This window comes from Nerophis ophidion, linkage group LG02 (assembly GCF_033978795.1).
Source record: "Nerophis ophidion isolate RoL-2023_Sa linkage group LG02, RoL_Noph_v1.0, whole genome shotgun sequence".
NCBI classification, from domain to species: Eukaryota; Metazoa; Chordata; class Actinopteri; order Syngnathiformes; family Syngnathidae; genus Nerophis; species Nerophis ophidion.
The window spans coordinates 10,873,682-10,894,226 of NC_084612.1; positions in this window are offsets into that span (position 1 = coordinate 10,873,682).

Sequence of the window (20,545 nt, forward strand, 5' to 3'; positions counted from 1 at the left end):
AGAAAATATTGGACACATTTGTGAATAAAAAATGAAACACACACATACAACCGATAAGGACATAGAGCTAACATTTCAACACCAATGCAATAAATAGCAAAATATGTGCTGTTGCAGTGTGTATGGACATAACAAAAAGATTTGCCACGATCAATCACGATATCTTAATAAACATATGAAAATGGTATGGAGCCAGAGAGTTGGTCTTAAACTGGCTGAGAATCTACTTAACCAACAGGAAGCAATATGTGAAGAAAGGCGAACACACGTCTGCAGAGCTGAAAATATCATGTGGCGTACCTCAGGGGTCAATACTAGGATCAAAATTGTTCAATCTTTAAATGAGAGTCATATGTAAAGTTACAACAGTCAGTATTATTTGCAGATCACATGACTGTTTTGTTCAGGAGAGAACACAAAGAAGCTAATACAAATAATGACAGAAGAAATTAACAAATTTAAAAAAATGATGACAAAAAGAAATTATCTTTGAATCCCAGTAAATCTAAAATAATGCTATTTGTTAACCGTAGAAGGGAAAGATAAACACAAACAGACAAATTGTATATTGAAAGGGTAAAAGAAAACACATTTTGGGTGCAATAATAGATGATTAAATGAACTGGAAACTTAGTGTAAAAAATATACAACATAAAATAGCAAGAAACACATCAATAATGAATAAAGCAAACTATGATCTGGACCAAAAATCACTTCATATTCTTTACTACTGCTCACTATCTGAGATATTGTGTAGAAATATGGGGAAACAACAAAAATTGTTTGCCTTATTCACTAATGGTGTTACAAAAAAAGAACCTTTAACATATTTGTATGTGGAATTCAATTATGGAATGGATTAACCAGAGAAATCATACAAAGCACCGTTTATGATTCAGTTTAAAATACTTTTTAAACTACAAGTGTTCACAAAGTATAAAGAAGAACAATTATGATAAACATCTTGAATCTTTTGTTTTTGGAGACAATGATTATTTATGTATTGATTATGTGTTTACTAATCATGGTATAAGTATTTATTTATTCGCTGTTCTGTTACAAACAGAGAACAAGGAAATGGGACATAATTGTCATGCTATGAAAAGGAGGTAGGATTAAAGTTAAAGTAGCAATGATTGTCACACACACACACTAGGTGTGGTGAAATTTGTCCTCTGCATTTGACCCATCCCCTTGATCACCCCCTGGGAAGTGAGGGGAGCAGTAGGCAGCAGCGGTGCCGCGCTCAGGAATCATTTATGGTGATTTAACCCCCAATTCCAACCCTTGATGCTGAGTGCCAAGCACGGAGGCAATGGGTACCATTTTTTTAAATAATCTTTGGTATGACTCGGCCGGGGTTTGAACTCCCAACCTACCGATTTCAGGGCGGACACTCTAACCACTAGGCCAGCTCTGCATCTTCCTTCTCCTTTTCGGACGTATGGCTCGTTTGGAAGAAGTATGAAGGAAGGCAACATTAAATTGTTTTATAAATATCTCTGCAATACCTCAATGGTTTCATTTTTGGGAACTATGCAGATCCCAAACAGCAGTAGGCACAAATAAGTATGAACAGTTAGTTTTGCACAGTAGGACCCCTTTAAGATAAAATGCTGGGTCAAAATAAACTGTGTGATACGACACTTTTCTGTGAATTACCACAAGTTAGGTCGTTGTTTTTGACAGCCCTAATTATTAGAAAGTACACTAATTTGCTTTTTTACCTATAATACAACACTATGATAATGTTGTTCTGTTGATTTTTTGGGGGAAGTTGCACTGGAAAACCTGAGGATACATTTTAAATGTCTCGTCAAAATATCCAAACAAAGTTAATACAAGCCACAATCCCATGAATAGTAATTTTTCAGCGAGACATAAGAATTTATTTTAGGCAAACAATACTACTATTCAGCATCACAAGTGTGTTATAAGACACACAGCTTCCCAATACTAGTAAGTATAGCTAATAGTATGTTTTAAATGCCAATTTCAAGATCACTTTTGAGGTTTTCAAAGTTTAAATACGTCTTATTTCAAGATATCTTACATTTCTGGCAGATTGTTTTGCCCATTACAAGCAAAAATAACTTGTATTTTTCAAAATTATCCAAGCAAAGTTAATACAAGCCACAATCCCATGAATAGTAATTTTTCAGCAAGACATAAGGACTTCTTTTTAAGCATACAATACTACTTTTGAGCATCACAAGTTTGTTATAAGACACAAAACTTCACAATACAAGTAAGCACAGCTGATATCATGTACAAACCTCGTTTCTATATGAGTTGGGAAATTGAGTTAGATGTAAATATAAACGGATTACAATGATTTGCAAATTATTTTCAACCCAAATTCAATTGAATATGCTACAAAGACAACATGTTTGAAGTTAAAACTGATGAACATTTTTTTGTGTGCAAATAATCATTAACTTTAGAATTTGATGCCAGCAACACGTGACAAAGAAGTTGGGAAAGGTGGCAATAAATACTGATAAAGTTGAGGAATGCTCATCAAACACTTATTTGGAACATCACACAGGTGTGCAGGCTATTTGGGAACAGGTGGGTGCCATGATTGGGTATAAAAACAGCTTCCTAAAAAATGCTATGTATTTCACAAGAAAGGAGGGAGCGAGGTACAACCCTTTGTCCACAACTGCGTGAGCAAATAGTCAAACAGTTTAAAAACAACGTTTCTCAAAGTGCAAAAATTGCAAGAAATTTAAGGATTTCAACATTTACGGTCTATATCATCATCAAAAGGTTCAGAGAATCTGGAGAAATCACTCCACTTAAGCAGCATGGCCGGAAACCAAAATTGAATGACCTCAGACGGCACTTTATCAAAAAGGATATCACCACATGGGCTCAGGAACACTTCAGAAAACCACTCTCACTACATCTGTAAGTGCAAGTTAAAGCTCTACTATGCAAAGCAAAAGCCATTTATCAACAACATCCAGAAATGCCGCTGGCTTCTCTGGGCCCGAGATCATCTAAAATGGACTGATGCCAAGTGGAAAAGTGTTCTGTGGTCTGACGAGTGCACATTTCAAATTGTTTTTAGAAATATTTGACATTGTCTCCTCCGGACCAAAGGGGAAGCGAACCATCCAGACTGTTATCGACGCAAAGTTCAAAAGCCAGCATCTGTGATGGTATGGGGGTGCATTAGTGCCCAAGGCATGGGTAACTTACACATCTGTGAAGGCACCATTAATGCTGAAAGGTACATACAGGTTTTGGAACAACATACGCTGCCATCTAAGCGCCGTCTTTTTTATGAACGCCCCTGCTTTTTTCAGCAAGACAATGCCAAGCCACATTCAGCACGTGTTACAACAGCGTGGCTTCGTAAAAAAAGAATGCGGGTACTTTCCTGGGCCGCCTGCAGTCCAGACCTGTCTCCCATCGAAAATGTGTGGCACATCATGAAGCGTAAAATACGACAGCAGACTGTTGAATGACTGAAGCTCTACATAAAACAAGAATGGGAAAGAATTCCACATTCAAAGCTTCAAAATTTGTTTCCTCAGTCCCCAAAAGGGATTAAGCGGTAGGAAATGGATGGATGGATGGACAGTTCCAAACGTTTACTGAGTAAAAGAAAACGTGATGTAACACAGTGGTGAACATGCCCTTTCCCAACTACTTTGGCTTGTGTTGCAACCATAAATTTTAAGTTAATTATTATTTGCAAAAAAAAAAAAAAAAGTTTATGAGTTTGAACATCAAATGTCTTTGTAGTGCATTCAATTAAATATGGGTTGAAAAGTTTTCGCAAATCATGGTATTCTGTTTATATTTACATCTAACATAATTTCCCAACTCATATGAAAACAGGGCTTGTATTAATTGCTAATTTCAAGTTTTTTAAGGCTTAAATATGTCTTTTTTCAAGAAATCTTACCAAGACAATTTTGACTTGTTACACTGGCAGATTGTTTTGCTCATTAAAAAGCAAAAATATATATTTTTTTAACTCTTTTTAGGAGGCACATTTTTTCCAGCATTGTGTCCACCCTGACACACACATTTTGCACAAACAAAAGCCTCCGATCAAATACACGCCTCCTTCAAATAGGCAGCAAGATCCCGGTTACTCCTGGTCACTCTTTGAGAAAATACACCAAGTGGGTAGGATTGTCTGGAATGCCACCAGGGGTCGGCGATCTAAAGAAAGGTCACGTTGACCCAGCATGGGTCGGTGTCATCCTCATTAAAAAAAAGACCTTTCTCTAATTACGCGTTAGCGGGCAGGACGTGACTCTCCCGACCGCAGAACAGAAGAAGTGAGGTCCTGCGTGAATAGCGGTGGATACAGCTTGAAAGGGGCAGAGATAGGGCACGGAAGGCTGCAGGAGAGACCAAGCTAGGTGTTTCCTCTAAAGCAGCTCCCCTGATGTCGATGATTAGTGCATGGAAACTACAAGAGGAGTGCGGTCTTTCTTTTGTTACCCTGCCTAAAAACCCACGATTCACTTTGCATCTTTGCAAAAACAACAACAACAACGGCGAGGCAGCCTCTTCGGCAGAAAAACACACACAATGAGCTCAAGGCTTGCTCATAACATCTCATTATAGTTAATGAGCGCTGTGTGTTTACAATGTGTAGTTCCATAGAACGAGCAGTGTTTACCCATCCCCTCCTCTCAATGGGGATCACTCAGCTCTCACACACACTCACCCAGAAACAAAGGAGGATTTGTTAAGCCAAGGGCTGCGTTTCTTCCCATCTGGATCACGGGGCTTCATCTAGCGAGGTTGAGCACCATCACCCCCAGTTGAACAGGAATGATCGCCATCTAATTGGATTACAAAGCAGAACGATTAGGTTGGATACAGTTTTTAGATGTGATGGGAAACCCCCCCCCCGCCCTCGACCCAAGTCTTGTAGTTACCTCTGCCACTTTTAATGGAGGTCTAAATAAAATGGACACATACAAGACTGTATACCAGGGGTGTCAAACTCAAATACAGAGTGGGCCAAAATTTAAAATTGAACAAAGCAGCGGGCCAAGATTGAACAAATTAACCTTTTAATAGGGACCCAAACAAGTTTTGCATTTAATATTGTACAAGCAATGCTTATATAACTTTATAGTGACATGCAAAATCGAGTTTCAAATAATAATAATAATAATAATTAAAAAAATATCAACGGCATATGAAATAAAATATAAATAAAAATGAAATGCCTCTTTTCTATTTGCAGCCTTATGAGGTAAATATCAAAATAAACTTTTTCCACAGGCTAATACATTTGAAAATAAAATAACAATAATGAATGAATCAAACATTCAAGCATTGAAGCAGCAAGAGAAAGTGCATGAATAAAACGTTAATTATAGCTCAGTTTGCAACACTGATTTGCTTTAACACTGAAAATGGAACAAGCAACGCTTATATAACTTAATGGTGCAAAATCAACTTTCAGAAAACAAACAAAAAACATCAATGGCCTATTAAATAAAATTGAAATAAAAAATGTAATGCTTTTTTTCTATTTGCAGCGTTCTAAGGGAAATATCAACATTAACTTTTTCCACACTGTTTGTAGAGAACGCTGAAGGCAGTGCCTTTAGGGAACGCCCCCAATATTGGGAGAATCAGGAGAAATTCAGGAGAATGGTTGCCCTGGGAGATTTTTGGGAAAGGCATTGAACTTCAGGAGTTTCCCGGGAAAATCGGGATGGTTGGCAAGTATGAGTATTAGCGGTAAATGCGGTGTTACAGCGGCGCTACCGCTGTATAGTACGGGCGGGCCAGCTCTAATGTTAATTTGATATTGCCTCAAGGGCCAAATTAAATAACACGGCGGGCCAGAGTTTGACACCCATGCTGTATCCCATCCCAAATATACAGTCGCGATCAAAAGTTTGTATACACTTGTAAAAAACGTAATGTCATGTCCTCCAAATATATTGCTGGGTATTGTGGCCAAACAGCGAAATTTTTGTTTCATCTGACATCACATGGACAAAGATAAGACCTTCTGGAGGAAAGTTCTGTGGTCAGATGAAACAAAAATTGAGCTGTTTGGCCACAACAGCCAGCAATATGTTAGGAGGAGAAAAGGTGAGGCCTTTATTCCCAGGAACACCATCCCACCGTCAAGCATGGTGGTGGTAGTATTATGCTCTGGGTGTAATGGCTGGTTGGTATATTGTTGCGGTACTTGTTCCCCCGTGGATGCGTCGACATGAACACAGCAAAGGTAAGATTAAATGATTTATTAAAGTAACAAAAGGAGCTAAAAAACAAAAACACTGGAGCTAAGCAAAAGGCAAATACAAGGTGCTAGCATAGAAGCTAGGAATAATAAACAAAAAAACTAAACTTGGCATGAAGGCACACAAAAGGGAAAAACAAATCATTAGCGTGAAAGCTAGAAAAAAAAGCAAAGGCGTAGCGTGAAAAGCTAGCGAGAATATACATACGGAAATGTCAGTCATCACTGTTGCTCAAAGGCAAATTAGGACCCCAGAATGAACAACAAAAAGGGGCGAGCTTAAATAAGGGAGGTGATTAGAAAAACAGGTGTGCAGATACCGTGAGTAGCAGGTGAAAACAATATGAAACCATGGTGATGGACTAAACAGGAACTAAGGAGGTCGAACTACAAAATGTGGTACAGAAAAGGAACAATAAACAAGAATATGTAAAGATGCCAGTAGCGGATCACAACACTGGGCCTGTTTTGCTGCCAAGGAAACTGGTGCTTTAAATGGGACAATGAAAAAGGAGGATTACCTCCAAATTCTTTAGGACATAAAATCATCAGCCCAGACGTTGGGTCTTGAGCGCAGTTGGGTGTTCCAAAAGCACAATGACCCCAAACACATGTCAAAAGTGGCAAAGGAATGGCAAAATCAGGCTAGAATTAAGGTTTTAGAATGGCCTTCCCAAAGTCCTGACTTAAACGTGTTGACAATGCTGAAGAAACATGTCCATGTCACAAAACCAACAAAATTAGCTGAACTAAACTAAGTTTTGTCAAGAGGAGTGGTCAAAAATTCAACCAGAAGCTTCCCATAAGCTTGTGGATGGCTACCAAAAGCGCCTTATTGCAGTGAAACTTGCCAAGGGACATGTCACCAAATATTAACATTGCTGTATGTATACTTTTGACCCAGCAGATTTGCTCACATTTTCAGTAGACCCATAATAAATTCAAAAAAGAACCAAACTTCATGAATGTTTTTTGTGACCAACAAGTATGTGCTCCAATCACTCTATCACAAAAAATAAAAGTTGTACAAATGATTGGAAACTCAAGACAGCCATGACATTGTGTTCTTTACAAGTGTATGTCAACTTTTAATCGCGACTGTATGCATAGTCAAAATAGTTGTTAGATTAATCATTTTAAAAGGGCTTAATAGTAAGCTGGGAAGTAGAAATGGAAAAAGAAAACGTTTCTTGTTCAGAATTGTCTCCCAGTTTGTCAATTCCTTAGAATCACTTGCTATTTTTTCAAAGAATTTCCTTTAATGATTCCTGCAAGCAGGAATGATGTCACTTGGCAACGTGCGTGGTGACGTCAAACTGCAAGACTCATGGCCTGCAGGCGGCAGAAACACTCCCATTTTTGGCTATATTTTACGAAAAAAGATTGCAACAGCGCTACGTGCAACAACTGTTGGTTGCTAATTCGACAAAAGGAAAAATACGAGCAATATGCTGAAAGATTAGAACTCACAGCCCGCTATAACTGTAAAATGAATGCCTTGTTTCTGAACCGTTTCAATCTCAAGCCCAGCAGAAGTAACGTGAGTACAGCAACAAGAAGTCCTAACACGGCCTAGCATGTCAAAGTGTCTATTACTTGTTAAAGCCCAGCTTTAGAACTCTCAGTTTTGGTTGATTTCGGCGGCGCCATTGGACCAAAGCCGTAGTGTTTTGCTTGAAGGAAGACCACAGTTCTCATGAGGACCAGAGTATGGAGTTAGTCGGTCAGTCCGACTGATCTTTCCTTATTTTTATATTTTTAAGTTTGCAGTCATTTTTTTTGTTTTTTTCGGTGTGGAACGGCAAACTAATAAGTTGGTGGCTTTTTATTGCAACCACGCAAATTTCCAATAGCTAACATTAGCATTATCGTTTTGATCTGTTCAACGAAAATTACTTACCTTAATTTTCGGACAATAGGGCGCACTGGATTTTAAGGCGCATTAAAGTGGTCGTATAATGATTTTTTTCTAAATTTAAAAAACTATCTTGTGGGCTACATAACATGTAATGGTGGTTCTTTGGTCAAAATGTTGCATAGATTATGTTTAACAGATCATCTTCAAGTAGCTTTCTGAGAGTCGCTTCAGGATGCTGCGTTTTGTGGGCGGTCTTATTTACGTGGCTCACCTTCCACAGCGTCTTCTCCCCGTCATCTTTGTTGTAGCGGTGTAGCATGCAAGGACGGGAGTGGAAAAAGTGTCAAAAGATGGAGCTAACTGTTTTAATGACACTCAGACTTTGCTTAAATCAACAACGGAGCAGCATCTCCTCATCCGTGGCTCAATAATGCAGCATGAACGCAGGAAATGTGTCCCGTGGAAAAACATCCGACCGGAACTTAATAACGAAAGTTCCGTGATTGAATTATGTAAACCTACTACGGTTTTTTAGCGCTTTGACAGCTAGTCTACTGACAGATATTAGTAATAATATTACACAATTTTGTATTAGAAATGGCAACAGCGGAAGATGAATGCTACATTAGAAGGTAGGTTAGTCTATTGACTGAAAGATCACAAAGTAATCAAATATATAGCTGTCGTCTGTAGCTTACCTACCGACTAGTTGGGCAGAGCTTTATTTTAAGGTGTGTAGCGAAGCTTTTTACACTCACAAGGTAACAGCAACATCATGCTAGGTTTGCCGATTCACTGAAGAAAAACAAAGTCATCAAACGGATAACTCTGTCATCTGTAGCTTACTGACTGACTAGTTGGCAGAGCTTTATTTTTAAGTACCAGTAAGGTGGAAAAACAAGAGGCCTCTATTTTGAACCCGTGATCATATATACTGTATCTGATTTATGACATCGAAAGACTTTTGCAAATAGATAGTTATGATTAAAAATAGTATCAATCACACTGAAATTCCCACATCATTTTGAAAGATAATGAGGAAGCACGGTGGAAGGAGGTTAGTGTGTCTGCCTCACAATACAAAGGTCCTGAGTAGTCCTAAATTCAATCCCGGGCTCTGGATCTTTCTGTGTGGAGTTTGCATGTTCTCCCCGTGAATGCGTGGGTTCCCTCCGGGTACTCCGGCTTCCTCCCACTTCCAAAGACATGCACCTGGGGATAGGTTGATTGGCAACACTAAATTGGCGGGGATGTGTGTGAATGTGAGTGTGAATGTTGTCTGTCTATCTGTGTTGGCCCTGCGATGAGGTGGCAACTTGTCCAGGGTGTACCCCGCCTTCCGCCCGAAACGCAGTTTAGATAGGATCCAGCGACCTCCCGCGACCCCGAAAGGGACAAGCGGTAGAAAATGGATGGATGGATGGAATGAGGAAGCCAGTCTCGTGATCTGTGACGTAGCGTTAGTAACCACAGATCCCTTCCCCATCAACAACAATGCTAATCAAGGAGACTTTGTGAGAGCCAACAACGACCACTTTTGCAAAAATTATGATCCCGAACCATATATTTTTGAGCCCGAACACAAAGAGGAAGAGCAATACATTTTAGAAGCAAACCAAATGTAAGTAATCAAATGTATTTCTAATGTATATACTTGTTCTTATGCTATCTGAACTCACTATGTTCTCTGCTTGCTGTATATATCCTACTAAGTCAGACCTACACTGTTTTAATGTCCATTTCTCAGATGATGCAATTGTTGATGACTGAAGTACTGATATCAACCAAACCCTCCTCATCCCACCCCCCAGATTGTAAACAATGTAAATAATTCAATGTATATACTCTGATTATTAACCTGTGTAATGACTGTATTATGCTGATAGTATATATTTCCATCCATCCATCCATTTTCTACCGTTTATTTCCTTTGGCATCGCGGGGGGCGCTGGTGCCTATCTCAGCTACAATCGGGCGGAAGGCGGGGTACACCCTGGACAAGTCGCCACCTCATTGCAGTAGTATATATTTATACCATGAAATGATTTACGTGGACCCCGACTTAAACAAGTTGAAAAACTTATTCGGGTGTTACCATTTAGTGGTCAATTGTACGGAATATGTACTGAACTGTGCATTCTACTAATAAAAGTTTCGATCAATCAAAAAAAATGCCGAGTGCTGGATGGATGCACCTTTATTGTAACACTATAGCCTCAGCAGCATTGCTAGGTGCTAAACATACAAACTAACCATAACAAAACAAACACTTATTGTAATCTTTCAACTCTTGCTAGGATGCCGACCGACATGAAGTTCACATAGTTCTGTTTGGATGAAGATTCAATCGCAATCCTTATGAAGAGTTACACAAAAAGTTGCCGCAACCACGTTTTTTTGTGAAAGTCGACCAGCCTTTCTGTCCTTGGCCAAATTAGTTTACTACCAGGTGAGCGATGCATAAAACATAATCTCAATTTTATTATTGCAAGTTTGAGACGGAGCAGAAGCAGCAGAAGCTAGCGTTAGCTCACTGCTATCAATGTGCCACTAAAATAGTCTGTCTGCATTGGCGCTCATCATAATACTGTCACTAATTTCTGTTAATTTTCAGGTCACGAGACAAGTGGGAGAAAATGGTTGGATGGATGAACATGTATATGGAGTATTGTTAGTGCTTTCTGGATGTTTTTAGAGAGTATAATAAGTGCAATAGAGCAGTGGTTCCCAACCTTTTTTCAGTGATGTACCCCTTGTGAATTTTTTTTTTAATTCAAGTACCCCTTAATCAGAGCAAAGCCTTTTTGGATGAAAAAAAGAGAAAGAAGTAAAATACAGCACTATGTCATCAGTTTCTGATTTATTAAATTGTGTAAAAGTGCAAAATATTGCTCATTTGTAGTGGTCTTTCTTGAAATATTTGGAAAAAAAGATATAAAAATAACTAAAAACTTGTTGAAAAACAAACTAGTGATTCAATTATAAATATAGATTTCTACATCAACTTAAAGGGCCCTCTTTGGGGATTGTAATAGAGATCCATCTGGATTCATGAACTCAATTCTAAACATTTCTTCACAAAAAAAGAAATCTTTAACATCAATATTTATGGAACATGTCCACAAAAAATCTGTCAGCACTGAATATTGCATTGCTGCATTTCTTTTCACAGTTTATGAACTTACATTCATATTTTGTTGAAATTGTATTTAATAAATATATTAAAAAGGATTTTCGAATTGTTGCTATTTTTAGAATATTTTTTTTAAATCTCACGTACCCCTTGGCATACCTTCAAGTACCCCCATTTGAAAACCACTGCAATAGAGGACCCTCGATCTGTTGACTTTAATTGTCAGCTATTTATTTACGATTTTGAACGCTTAAATAAAAGCCAAGCATATGTGTTCTTGACTTGATTATGACTGATGAACAGCACAACTCTGTCCAATATTTGTGTGTTTCCAGTTTGACTGATCCGATCATACGATCAGAGTGCAGAAGCGTTATTACACTGAATGTACGAATATTGCCTGTTCAATCAATCAATATTTATTTATGCAGCCCTACATCAGAAGTGTCTCAAAGGGCTGCACAAGCCACAACGACATCAGAGGTTCAGCGCCCACATAAGGGCAAGGAAAAACTCACAACCCAGTGGGACGTCGATGTGAATGACTTATGAGAAACCTTGGAGACGACGTCAAGTGGGTCTGACATAATATGTTGTGATGTTACATGGTTTGATGGATACAAAAGAATAACAAATGAATCACTGTATAACAGATTGACTGACTGGTTGGCAGAACTTTATTCTAAAGTGTGTAGTGAAGCCTTTTATAATCACATTTTAACTGCATTATCGTGCAGGACTAGCCTTTTCGCTGATGAATAACAAAGTCATCAAGCGTTTAACTCTGTCGTCTGTAGCTAACTGACTGATTCGTTGGCATCGCTTGAATTTAGGTGTGTAGTGAAGCCTGTTACAGTCACATTGTAAACGAAACATCATGCTAGGTTAGCCTTTTCACTGAAGAAAAAAAAAGTCATCAAACATATAACTCCCATGTCCTGTAGCTCACTGTTTTTCAACCACTGTGTGCCGTGAGATACTGTCTGGTGTGCCGTGGGAGATTATCCATCCATCCATTTTCTACCGCTTATTCCCTTTTGGGGTCGCGGGGGGTGCTGGCGCCTATCTCAGCTACAATCGGGCGGAAGGCGGGGTACACCCTGGACAAGTCGCCACCTCACCGCAGGGCCAACACAGATAGACAGACAACATTTACACTCACATTCACACACTAGGGCCAATTTAGTGTTGCCAATCAACCTATCCCCAGGTGCATGTCTTTGGAAGTGGGAGGAAGCCGGAGTACCCGGAGGGAACCCACGCATTCACGGGGAGAACATGCAAACTCCACACAGAAAGATCCCGAGCCTGGATTTGAACCCAGGACTGCAGGACCTTCGTATTGTGAGGCAGACGCACTAACCCCTCTTCCACCGTGAAGCCCAGGGAGATTATCTAATTTCACCTATTTGGGTTAAAAATACCAGCAATTATACTCTGCAAATTATACGTTGTTGTTGAGTGTCGGTGCTTAGTAACCTTCTGATACTCTTTTATATCAGTAGGTGGTAGCCGGTAGCTAATTGCTTTGTAGATGTAGGAAACAGCGGGAGACAGTGTGCAGGTAAAACGGTATCCAATGTTTAAATAAAAAATAAACAAAAGGTGAGTGCCCCTAAGAAAAGGCATTGAAGTTTAGGGAAGGCTATGCAGAACAAAACTTGATTGATTGAAACTTTTTAGTATATAGCACAATACAGTAAATACTCTATACAATTGACCACTAAATGGTAACGCCCAAATAAGTTTTTCAACTTGTTTAAGTCGGGGTCCATGTTAATCAAGTCATGGTAACTAAAACTGAACTGGCTACAAAGTAAACAAAAACAGAATGCTGGATGACAGCAAAGAGTTACTGAGGACCAAAGACGGCGTCCACAATGTAAATCCGATTATGACATGACAATCAAAAATGTCCCCACAAAGAAGGATAAAAACAACTGAAATATTATTGATGGCTAAAACAAAGTAGATGCAGGAAATATCACTCAAAGGAAGACATTAAACTGCTACAGGAAAATACTAAAAAAAGAGAAAAAAAACACCAAAATAGGAGCGCAAGACAAGAACTAAAACTATACACACAGGAAAACAGCAAACAACTCAAAATAAGTCACGGTGTGATGTGACAGATGGTGACATTACACCTACTTTGAGACAAGAGCTATAGTGATGCATGCTTGGTTATGGTTTAAAGTCATATCCAACAATTGCGACAACAACTTTTTACTGTCAGCTGAGTTTAGTTTTATGATTTTTGCTGGTGGCGTGCCTCCGGATTTTTCCAACACAAATAATGTGCCTTGGCTCAAAAAAGGTTGAAAAACACTGCTCTAGCTGACTAACTATTTGGCAGACCTTTACTTGAAAGCGTGCAGGGAAGCCGAATTATGTTTTTTTTTAAAGACTTTATGAAAAGCTGCAACTTCATCATATTTGTTTTCTTGCGCCTTTTTTCTTGAAGGTGCGCCAAACACGTGAGGGAGATGACATATTTTTCTCTGTTTGGTAAACAGACCTTGGGACACATTTTACTGTTAGAAATCCATTAAAAAGTCTCACTTGTGTCAAGCAAGCAGAAACAATTAGACAAAGTTATCCAAAATCAGGACAAGGCGTACCTGACTGAGTGTGTCGTATCAAGTGATTAATAAACACATACAAGAACAGATTATTAACACCCAAGATCCATGAGTGAAAAGCTGCAGGCAAGTTATGCATGATGTCCCCTCTTCTTAATCACTTTGTAAAGAAGTCTGGCACCCAAGAGGCTGATTGAGTTTTAGTACATGTTAATCTCTAATTCAAATATGATCTCATGGCAGACTGGAACACAGGCTAGGACGCGTCCAGCCGAGTAATAACATTGTATTTACAAAAACAAAACAAAAAAACATGCAAGTGTTAACCTATCGCTTCCTTTTTTAAAAGCTGAATCGTCAATTCCTTAATAGGAACAATAATGACAAATCTGCACCAATAATAATAATAATAATAATGATAATAAGTTGGAACCTCTGAAGTTAGATGTCATTAAAATTGCAATGTACACTGTAAAAGAAATTCTGTAAAAAAACGGTAATCTACTGGCAGCTATGGCTGCCAAACGAAACCCATAAAATTAAAGTAAAAACATTGTAAACCCAAAAATTATCAAAAACATATTTACACGTTTTGCGGAAAAATATCGTAATTTTACAGATTTTTACTAAATTATTAAGATCAACCACCTTTAATAAAGTGACGATGCAAACAGTTCTGCAGAAAAATATTTTTTTTCTACAGCGTTTTTCCAATTAATTACGATCAACCACCTTTAATTAAATGACAATGCTGGCAGTTCCAAAGAAAAATACCATTATTTTACAGATTTTTTCTGAATTATTGAGATCAGGGGTCTCGAACTCAATTTACCGGGGGTCCACTGTATGTAGAAACTACGTGAAGAGTGGTTTCGCCTTCTTTGAATGGCCATACCGACCTGGCAATATACTTGACGATCTCCACGAGAGATTTCTTGTGACTCTGGCGAAAGGTAATCCTGACAAAAACAGAACAAATATTTTTGGGGAGTGCCGTGACGGCACTATCCCTATTGTCTTCGACAACCTTTTGAACACATTAGTGCATTTAGCAGACAAGTAGCGAGCCAACTTTGTCGTGATTCATTCTGGGCTTCGTTTGATATATAACAATTACTGCAAGACATACTTGATCAACAGTCATACGGATCACACTGACGGTGGTAGTACAAACAAATTTAACATTATTACAAATATGCGCCACATTGTGAACCCACATCAAAAAAGAATGACAAACACATTTCGGGAGAACATCTTCACCGTAACACAAAATAAACACAAAAGAATAAATACCCAAAATGCCAAGTAGCGCTACTCTTCCGGGCTACACCCCCGCCACCACCCCATATCACTGCTCCCCTCCGTGCGTCGGTTGAGGTGGGCGGGGTTTGGTGGTTGCGGGGTGCAGCCCGGAAGAGTAGCGCTGCTTGGCATTCTGGGTATTTGTTCTTTTGTGTTTATTTTGTGTTACGGTGAAGATGTTCTCCTGAAATGTGTTTGTCATTCTTTTTTGATGCGGGTTCACAATGTGGCGCATATTTGTAACAGTGTTAAATTTGTTTGTACTGCCACCGTCAGTGTGTTTTGTATAGCTGTTGGCTGTGTCTAAGTATGACTTGCAGTCACTTTAGTGTGTCCAATTACAGTGAAAAATGTTGAAATTGTTAATATGAATCAAAACCTTTATACAACAGGCTACAAATATTTTTCAACTTGAATATAAAAATACACATAAATATTAAAAAAATAAGATTTTCCTTAAAATGACATATAAAACTGTTAGATTGTTAGTAAGGACATAGACTTTTATATAACAAGCTACATATTAAATGAAAGTTAATTACTGTAATTTTACATGAATTTGAATGTAATTTGAGAAAACAAAAAAAATTAATATTATTAATATGATATTTTTCTGTAAAAAAAATTGAAATATATGTACTTTGTCATTACTGGCATATTACTTAAAATAACAGGCGGTTTGTTTATTTACAGATAATGTCTTCAATTCTACAGTTTTATAACCTATTTAAAAAAAATTGAAAAATTACAGTAGAAATTTAAAGTTAATTAACCATAAAAATAGGATTTTTTTTTTTTTACAGTGTAGAATATAAAAGAAAATAAATACAATTGATACAAATATTTTGATTCAAATTAAAAACAAGGTAAATGTCCCAGAAATAAAGTAAATGCATGGAGTGAAATGAATAACAATGAAATTACGTCCTCAGTTTCAATATTAAGAAAACAAGACTTACAGCGATGGTTTACACCACTTAAATGACCGATAGTGTTCAGAGGGCCGATATTTCAGTAAAGTTCTCTTGATGTATTTTGTTGGTCCTAAACGTTATTTCCCATAATACCAATTAGTTTTTGAGTGACAGGTAGTCTAGACTGTACTTAGAACACCCCCTTTCCTTCTATGTCCCCTCCTTGTGTGACTTCATCCGGAGAACTGGAACCCATTTCCCCGCATTAACAGTGTTGATAAAAGCATGTAAGTTTTATTACAACCATTTCATTGCTTGTGTTTGTCACTCCATAATTACTTAAAAACAAATATGGTTAACATTATTAGCAAAATATAAATTATAGCAATGTCCGATAATGGCTTTTTTGCCGATATTCCGATAGTGTCCAACTCTTAATTACCGATTCCGAAATCAACCGATACCGATCTATACAGTCGTGGAATTAACACGTTGTTATGCCAAATTTTTTTGGGATGCATTAAACAATGTAACAAGGTTTTCCAAAATAAATAAACTCAAGTTATGGAAAAAAAATGCCAACATGGCACTGCCATATTCATTATTTAAGACACAAAGTGCATTATTTTTTTTAACATGCCTCAAAACAGCAGCTTGGAATTTGGGACATGCTCTCCCTGAGAGTGCATGAGGAGATTGAGGTGGGCGGGGTCAAGGTGGTTAGGGGGGTGAGCAGGGGATGTATATTGTAGCGTCCCTGAAGAGTTAGTGCTGCCAGGGGTTCTGGGTATTTGTTTTGTTGTGTTTATGTTGTGTTACGGTGCGGATGTTCTCCCGAAATGTGTTCGTCATCCTTATTTGGTGTGGGTTTACAGTGTGGCGCATATTTGTAACAGTGTTAAAGTTGTTTATACGGCCACCCTCAGTGTGACCTGTATGGCTGTTGACCAAATATGCCTTGCATTCACTTGTCTGTGTGAAAAGCCATAGATATTATGTGATTGGGCCGGCACGCAAAGGCAGTGCCTTTAAGGTTTATGGCGCTCTGTACTTTTCCCATTGTCCGTGTACCACTCCATACAGCGGCATTTTAAAAAGTCAAAAATTGTACTTTTTGAAACCGATACCGATCATTTTTCGATATTACATTTTAAAGCATTTATCGCATAATATCATATCGATAATATAATAAATATAAAATAATTGCAATTTTTTTACTTCCATGCTTTTAGATTTCCTCTTCTACAGACATCATAGCCTGTGTTTCCTCATGCTCTTTCAGCGTTTCCTCAAGATGCTTGATCAGGGGAAGAGGAAGCAGAATAGAAAACTTGCAGCTAACCTTCTTTTGATCGCCAGGGATGTTCTTCTGTTTTTCCAAAAATTCTGACCCAAAATGTTACTGTCCTGGGAACTCCTGCTTTCCAGGATTGCATTTAACTTTACATATTTTTAAAAATTTTAAAACCATCCAAACTCTGACCAAGATCCTTCTTTGAAGTCGGAATCATTACAGTGATTGCTGCAAATTACACTCGTCTCGCTTGGTACATTCCATGTTGCACAAGTCATTTTGATTTGCGAGGTCCATAATTTCCTGAAATTGGCACCATCACCCCTTCTTTAGTCGTATTCTACAACCTGCAACAATGCATCTGGCAGGCAAACAGTATTCACTGATCTAAATTATGCGCAAAAATAGCACGATTCAAGATGGCGCTGCTACCAAAACACAAATCCCACAATATGAAATTGGCTCCAGTCAGATGACGTCAAGAGGCAGTTTGGTACTAAAAGATGGCCTTCCAAAATGTGCTGACACTCGTTAGAAAACACGCTTAAAAGGCATCGTAATGTGCGATAATTTTGTCATTTTAACATTTGGACATTTATCCACTTTGCATCAGTTCATCTTGGATGAGCTCGGGCTCAGTGAAGCCGACGGCATTTCTGGGTGTTGTTGATGAATAGCTTTGGCCTTGCATGGTAGAGTTCTACAGATGGAGCGACCAACTGCAGTCACTGAGAGTAGCTTTCTGAAGAGTTCCTGAGCCCATGTGGTGATATCCTTTATACACTGATGTCGGCTTTTGATTCAGTACCGCCTGAGGGATTGAAGGTGACTGGCATTCATTGTTGGTTTTCAGCCTTGCTGCTTATGCGCAGTGAGGTCTCCAGATTCTTTGAACCTTTTGATGATAAAATGAACCATAAATGGTGAAATCCCTAAATTCCGTGCAATGGCTGGTTAAGAAATGTTGTTCTTAAACAATTTGTTCACAGTGTGGTGACCTTCGCCAGTTGAAGCTGCTTTTATAACCCAGTCCTGGCACCCACCTGTTCCCAATTAGCCTTTTCACCTTTGGGGTTTTCCAAATAAGTGTTGGATGAGCATTCCTCAACTTTCTCAGTCTTTTTTGCCACTTGCGCCATCTTTTTTGAAACATGTTGCAGGAATCAAACTTGGACTAATATTTGCAAAACAATAACAAGGTTTTCCTGTTTGAACGTTAAATAGCTTGTCTTTGCAGTGTATTCAATTGAATATAGGGTTAAAAGGATTTGCAACTCATTATATTCTGTTTTTATTTACGATTTACACAATGTTACAACTTCACTGGGGCAGCATGGTGGACCAGGGGTTAGTTCATAGTGCCTCACAATATGAAGGTCCTGAGTTCAATCCCGGACTCGGGCTCTTTCTGTGTGAAGTTTGCATGTTCTCCCGTGACTGCGTGGGTTCCCTCCGGATACTCCGGATACCTCCCACTTCCAAAGACATGCACCTGGGGATAGGTTGATTGGCAAGACTAAATTGGCCCTAATGTGTGAATGTGAGTGTGAATGTTGTCTATGTTGGATGAGAGAGCGACTTGTCCAGGGTGTACACCGCCTTCCGCCTGAATGCAGCTGAGATAGGCTCCAGCACCCACCGTGACCCCGAAGGGGACAAGCGGTAGAAAATGGATGGATGGCTAGATGGACAACTTCACTGGTTTTGGGTTTTGTACAACATAAGGCTAATATTGAAGAGAGAAGTCCATAACTTTCTGGAAACATGGCCACTAAAACTATCTTGTTGAGTTAGCCTGATAATATACTGCATATATATACACACGCTCACATTAAACATGAATACGAATAAAACTAAACATTTCAAGAATGAATAGTGTGCAGACGTAAAGAAACCCCCTGAAGCATGAATAAACATCCTCATATGATCCGTTATCCTGTCTTCCCTCTTAAAAGGACAACAAATAAATGCAAAAGTCCATTAGAGCAAAAACATACAGACAGCAAACACCGAGCCCTCGCTTTCCACAACATGATTAAAAAGAGAAAAATCAACTCAAAAAAAAAAAAAAAAAAATACAAGTTCGCAGCATCACTTTCAAGGAGCCTCTCAAAGTGCGGCTAAATTAGCATATGAGAGGCTATTCCGCAAGCTGCACCCCATTTTTCCACGCGTTTCCCGCAACAGTTCCGTGCGTCCGTTACCGTGATGAACGAAATGAAAAGGCTGCCTCCTACTTGTTGCGCGCAATTAAGCGCCGGCGAAGAGACAGTCGGGGCAGTTTAACATTTCACAGCGGCTGTAATTATTCTTTAACTGTTGGAAAGTGCCGTCCCCCAGGAGCCAATTACTTGAAAAGCGCTCATCACACGCCAGATATACACAAACAAATCCTTCAAGCACAAAGTAAATGTTTAAACATTAAAAGGGATGAGCTAGCGGGGGAAAGCAATCATTTTGGAGGGAGCTAATTACTAATAAGAGCGGCAAACCCCGTTGTGTTGGATAATTATGACACCGACGTGCACCTCAGACGTGGAGGACCCCCGCTTGCAGAGCCTGCTATGGTTCTAATAGTCACTTGGGGGTGAAAGGTCAAGTAGGGGGGATTCATGTTTACTTCAGAAAGATGTTAGAGTAAAATATTTTTATGTGTGCAAATCAACCTCAAAAATAAGCATTTTTTAACACAACTTCACTAGAAATCTTCAAACTACACATAAATAACTTTTTGATTCCTGTTTATTATATCGTTTTCTTTATATTTGCACGTATCATTTAGCAAGTTTGTGCACATAAAGTGTCCCGTCCACACTTATGCCATCACTTTATTTGCTAATTATTATATTTACAACTTATTTTTTTGGCGGGGGGACTTTGTACATTAATTTTTTTCATTGTACTATTCAATAATGTATCAAATTGATTAATAAAGGCATGTTTTTACCACAAACAATGACAAAAAAAATAGGCCAAAGTTATTATCAGGTGTGTTAGTATATTCATAATCACTACAATGTTTTTTTTATTAAAAAAATATGTGCATGTGAAATGCACCGTGTACACTTGTGTCACAATGTTATGTATTATATTTACAACTTTTTCTCTGGGGGGTAAGCCGTTTATTGGGAGAGAGAGACCTTTATTTGTACACATGTATCGTTAAAGTAATATTCAATAAAATGGATGAAATTTGTATTTATTTTTTCCCAAAAAATATA